Source organism: Charadrius vociferus, unplaced genomic scaffold, assembly GCF_000708025.1.
Source record: "Charadrius vociferus isolate BGI_N301 unplaced genomic scaffold, ASM70802v2 scaffold532, whole genome shotgun sequence".
In the NCBI taxonomy this organism is placed as follows: Eukaryota; Metazoa; Chordata; class Aves; order Charadriiformes; family Charadriidae; genus Charadrius; species Charadrius vociferus.
The window spans coordinates 958497-964234 of NW_009647271.1; positions in this window are offsets into that span (position 1 = coordinate 958497).

The window sequence follows — 5738 nt, forward strand, 5'->3', positions numbered from 1 at the left end:
GGCTCCAGGGTCAAGCCCTGGGTGTGCTGCCGTGGTCCCAGCATGTGCTGGGACCCTGAATTTTGGAGGCTGGTAAAAACCTAGGGGCTAACCTACAGTTCAGGTGCAATCTTAGTAACTCAAGGGGTGAGGAGGGCTAATTGGTTTTTCGTAACTGCTCTGCTTACATGGAGAGAAAAGGGACCATTTTTGCAATAGGAGCGCTGCTGCAGTCCTGGAAGAAACCCCGTGTCGTCGGTCATGGTCACGAGTCATATGTGCTCCTCTGAGCAGCAAGCAGCACTTTTCCCAATCGTTCAACTTTGCCTTTGAAATGTAGCCTGGGAAGCGAGGGAAATTTAGGAAGAAGAAAAAGAGAAAAGCAGCATTTTGGCTTTAAAAAAAATCCACAGCGTTTCCCCTGAGAAGTGGTTTGCGTTTTTTCCGTCGCACGGACTCCAAGGGCCTCCTCCCTCGCAGCCTGCCCGGCTTGAAGGTGTCTGGGAGCAGACACGACCCTGCTGCCTTCCTGATGGCAACCTCATGCGAGATGCCTCCTGCGGAGTCGGTAGCCTGATTTCCACACCAAGTTGCCCTGTTTGTTCCTGTAGCAGCAGGCAAACGGACTCGCGCTCCTCTATAGAAGAAAAGGTAAAGAAGCGATGCTGGGAGCGGGTGGGAGACCCTCTGCGAATGGACTCCAGCCCAAGGAGCCTCACGTACGAGATGACCGTGAGCAGGAGGGGGGTCCCCCCAAGCAAGACACCCCTTTGGGCTTTCAGCTGCCCCATAAAGGCAGCTCGGTGCTCCGGGGAAGCACTCCGCTTGCTCAGGCAGATTTTACCCCCAGCTCTTGGGAAACGAGTGATTTCGGGGCGAAGGCTGAGGATTTTGGTGGGGTCCGTATTGCGGTTGCAGTGCCAGAGAGTAGGGAACAAGGCTCAAAAGGGTCCGTGAAGGACAGGAGGTGCTTTGTACAAAAGCAGGGAGGGAGAGAGGGAAACGTTTCTCTGTCGGACATTTTCTAAGGGAAACTTTCAGACGAAAACCAAAATCCCATAATATTGTCAAAAAAAATAGTATTGCCCGTAGACGCATCTCTCATAAAGGATGGAAAAAGGCACCTATCAAAGGAGGTTCTTCAGCCTTTGCCCAGCCCGTGCTCACACCCCGGGGTTCCCCCGCGGGAGCACACCTTGGCGAAGGGGTTTATTTATCCGGCCGGGGCACAGATCCTAAACCTTTATGTCCAGGCCGTGTTGTCTAGCCCATGTTATTTTGGGTGACCGAAGAATTACACCGTGCAGGGGACAGATGCCCTCAAAGGGATGAAAAACAAACGCTTTGGGCATGGCCTTGAGTTTAATATGGACAACATTGGTTCTATGGTTTTGTTGCATCAAAGGGACCCGGTTCAGGCATTGAGAGACGGGAGCTGGAAGGACACCGAACAGAGGGTGGGAAGCACAGAGGAATTACAGAAGGTAAATGAATCTTCCCATTTCTCTCCAAATGAGTTATTAATCATCCCTCATTTACATATTCATTAACCATAATACACACCATATTTTTATTAATGTGGCAAAGAAACAATTATAGGTGAAAAATGAGTTGCCTGTTTCGTTTATACACGGGCCTTGTTCCTCATTTGCATGATTTAAAAAATGATGTTTCTTCTTGCCACACAAAAAAAGGAACTGGCTGCTCAGGACGTGTTCCAGCCTGCGACTGTGGAGAGGGCTGTTTGGATGAAGAGCTGGGAAACAAGAAGTTGCACGCACCCGCCAGCAACTGGCATTGGGGGATTTAATTTTCTTTTTTCTTTTTTTTTTTTTTTTTTTTTGCCAGGAACAGGTTATATTAAGTCCATCCTGGGCTGGGACAAAGGAGAAAAGACTGGTTCGGTCTGGTGGTCCCTGGCTACCTCCCGCTCGTTGGGTTTCAGAAGGTGCTTTGTGAAGGGACTGCAAATCAACACAGAAGTCCTCTCTATGCCTTTCCATTCGAGCAAGCGAAATGTGGGGAGAAGAAATAACAAATGAATATTCAAAGCCTAATTCTGAATTGATTAGAAAGGGGAGCCACCAAATGGTCAATGGTTTCTTTTATTCTCGTGGAAGTGACATGAACCTTCGGTTTAAAATGCTTGAGGAACGATACCCCCAAGTCCCTTCCCACTTCCTTCCCTGCAGTTTTATGATGAATATTACTGGATTTCAATAACTTTTTTTTGGTAAGCCAGACACGACCCACTAGTTCAAAGGAGCAGCTTTGCTTCTCCCACTGCCATTTCTTTTGTCAAGAAGATTGGGTTAAGCAAAATGATGTTGCAGAAAGGAAAAAAATACAGCGTCAATTAAAATCTCATGTTGTGAGTTACTGGGGGTGAGCAGCGCAGTTGGGAATGTTGTCTGGATGCTTGCTGAAACCAGACATCAGCTCTGGCTTTGGGGATGGTCTTTCCCATCCCCATCTCCCTGGTCGCGCTGGCAAGCGAGGTAAGAGCTGTTTCCCTCCTTCTGTAGCAAGGGCAGCAACCCAGTTTCGAGGGTTCTCCCTACGCATGGGCTGAGGCTCAGAGACACCCTCCAGCTCAGCAAATTCCCGTTCCGGTGACAACTGGGAGCCCAGGGCTGTCCAGGACAGGCAGGGTTGTATTCTTGGCTTGCTTCCTAAGATCCTTCCCTAGCTGTAGGTCTTGGGCACTGCTGGACACCGCACACAGGGCAGGATGGGCCCCAGGTGCACATGAGGTGTCTTGTCTGCCCTGCACTCTATATTCCCATCATCTGGGGAGAAAAAAATAAGGTTTTTGAAACTGTCTCTGCTCTGGGAAATGCTGTTTGCAGATAAAGAGCATTTTACCACAACACTTGAAGGTGTCGCTGACACTGGGAACCGAGGGAGCAGCCCTTGCAGCTCCAGGAGGGATGCTTACAGCTGCCAGTTTTGTAAGACCAGAGCCCTTCCTGCAAAAATGTCCCCTTATATCAGGAGAAAACCATATTTTGAGACTGCCTGGGGAAAAGGAAAGGGTGTCCAGGCAGTCAGTTGGTCGAGGGACGTGTATTTCTGTCTGTCCTCACGCCCCTTCTCACGCTCAAAGGCGCTGCCTGATTTCAACCCAGTTTGACAGGAAAGTAAATATCTAAATACCAAATTGGTGTACCTCTATGGGAAATTGGCTGCTGAGGACGGGAAAAAAACCCAAACCCTGATGAGGTTTGGACAGCCTCAAGTTTGCTCTAATCGCTTTGGCCCCATTCCCGCAGCCGAGCACGGCGGCTGACATGTCACAGCCAACTTCTCCCGCGAGGGGAGTTGTAAAAGGAACAAGAGAGGAATTTTATAGGCATGGGCAGAGATGACAGAAATCTTAGCCTAATTCAGTTACAAAATCAGTCGAGGGGCAGACAAGCATCCGTAGGAAAACAGAGTGCATTCACTCTGCTGTTCACAGGACTGCTGGTCTCCTGTCTACGGGTAGGAGCTGAAAACACCTTTTTGTTCTCAACGAGAACGTTGTATTTATTTCTTATTTGAATATTTTAATTTTTTTTTAAAGCCCCTGATTGGGAAGGGGAAGTTTCTTTCAGAGACCATCTGCGAAGCGGGTGAAGTTTGGTCCCTTCCCATAGAAGTCCAAGTCTGCCAGCACAGGGAGAAATGGCAAAGTTTAACGATGAATGAGGAATTATAAACAGTTGTCAAAAGCACCTGGCTCTGGGCATAAGCCTTCTTTCAGCGTGCTCCAGCGGTTTCATGCTGCCCTGCTCCCCTTGATGGCATGTAGCAATTCATGACACCTTCCATTTACTGCGAGCCGGCAGAGCGCCCTGCAGTGTCTGTGGTTTTCCATGAGTTTGAAAGAGTCTGTTCAGCGTATTTGTTCTCCTTTATTAACAGTATAGACTTCTGTTTCTCCATTTTCTGACTTGCATTTCTCTCTTTTTTATTTAATGGTTATTCCTACTTAGGGATGCTTTCCCACCTTTGGTGTTAATGCATCCTGGAACTGCACTGGAAGTAGGCTGCACAGCCCCAATTTCTCTTCCCCAGCGTCACACGGCGTACGAAAAGCAGATGATCAGAGGTTTCCAAAAAGACTTTTGTAATAAGTAAATCAAAAGGAATCACACCAAGGGTGCTCGGTTTAAAATTCGGGGAGTGCTGGAGATGGAAAGCATCACACGGCTCGCTCTAAGGTCCCCTGCACAGTCGAGAGCTCCTGGCAGATCAGCAGGGCTATATTACATGAACATCAATTCCTCTTTCAAGAGAGAATGCCTATACCTTACATAGCTGTATCAAAGCTATACGTGATCACGAGGTTTTGCTTTAATTAATTACAGCAAGCTTTTTCCCCTGCAGTTTGAACCAGCATATGCCAATATTGCACTACTGATAAAAACACACGACTACAGCACAGTGCTTTTTGGTGTCTGCTCAAAATTGGTGGGCGTCGCTATCCTCATTTTCTAAATGGGAAATTGAGGCATGGGAAAGATTTTGCCTCACCTGGGAAGGTAAGTGTGCTCCTCTCCCACCGTGTTTCTGTCTCGATGGCGTAAAGCAGCTGGGGCAGGACGGGTCTCGGTGTGTGTCCACACAGGACCCAGCACGGCTGCGCCTTACCTTGGCTGAACCAAACCCGTCTCCTCGTAAACAGGGTGGTTAGCGTGACTGTAACCCTGAGGGATTTTTCAGGACTTGCTTACTCTGCTTTTATTCTGGTCAATCCATCAATACTGCGAGAGGGAACGATTTTATCTTCTTTATAAAGTTTGGGCAGCTGCTGCCATCGCTCTCCGCACCACTGGGCTACCTGAGCTCCAAATCTGCCCCCGAGCCTCCCGCCCTTCTCTCCTTTTCGCTTTAATATGCCGCCCCTGGCTCTGTACCCGAAAACACCCGTCTGCACCCCCCGTGGGAGCAGCCACAGGCTCCCAGCTCGGCGCAGGAATCTATTTTGGCAGGATCAGGCCCCATCTTCTCAGAGCCTTCCGAGCAGGCTTTGGAGAAACAATGCCTTTAAAATAAAGCTATAAGGAACGTGCCTCTGTCAGATTTTCTGCCCGAGTCATTCGTAGTGAAGTGCAGCGATTTATCAGCAGTGAAGCCGGGGGAGCCGGTTTTCAGCAACTCCATTTTTGCATCGTAATCAGCCCTGTTAAAACCAAGTCGTCTCCTCCAGCCCATTGCGTTCAAGCGTTTCTTCCCTCCTTTGTTTCCATCGGTGCTTTTCTTCTTGCCCAAACCCTTAAACAACCTTGACTGCAACGAGTTGGCCATCAGCAGAAAACCCCATCCGTTCAAAGTGAAAATATTGATGCTTCTGCGTCATTCCGTAGCACATCTGGGGTCCCCTGGGTCCACATACCACCACTGCCCGGCACGCCAGGCCAAGAAAAGCACGAGGAAGAAAAATAAATGTGATGACAGTTGGGCTCTTGCAAATGACTCTTGGTCTGAAACAAGCCAGAAAAGAATAAGCAACTTGCACGGCCTCACATACGGAGCGGAGCTAATGACGGGGAAAAGAGGGAACGTGCAATGTTCACACCGCCAGGGCAAAGGTCTGCAACGTGAGCTCGCACTGCTCGTATAGGCAGGTTTCCTGTCGAATAATGCTGCAGGAAATATAGAATTGTCTCAGTTGGAAGGGACCTTTAAGATTGTCGAGTCCAACCATCAACCCAACACTGCCAAACCCACCACTAAACCATGTCCCTCAGCACCATGTCTGCCCATCTTTTAAA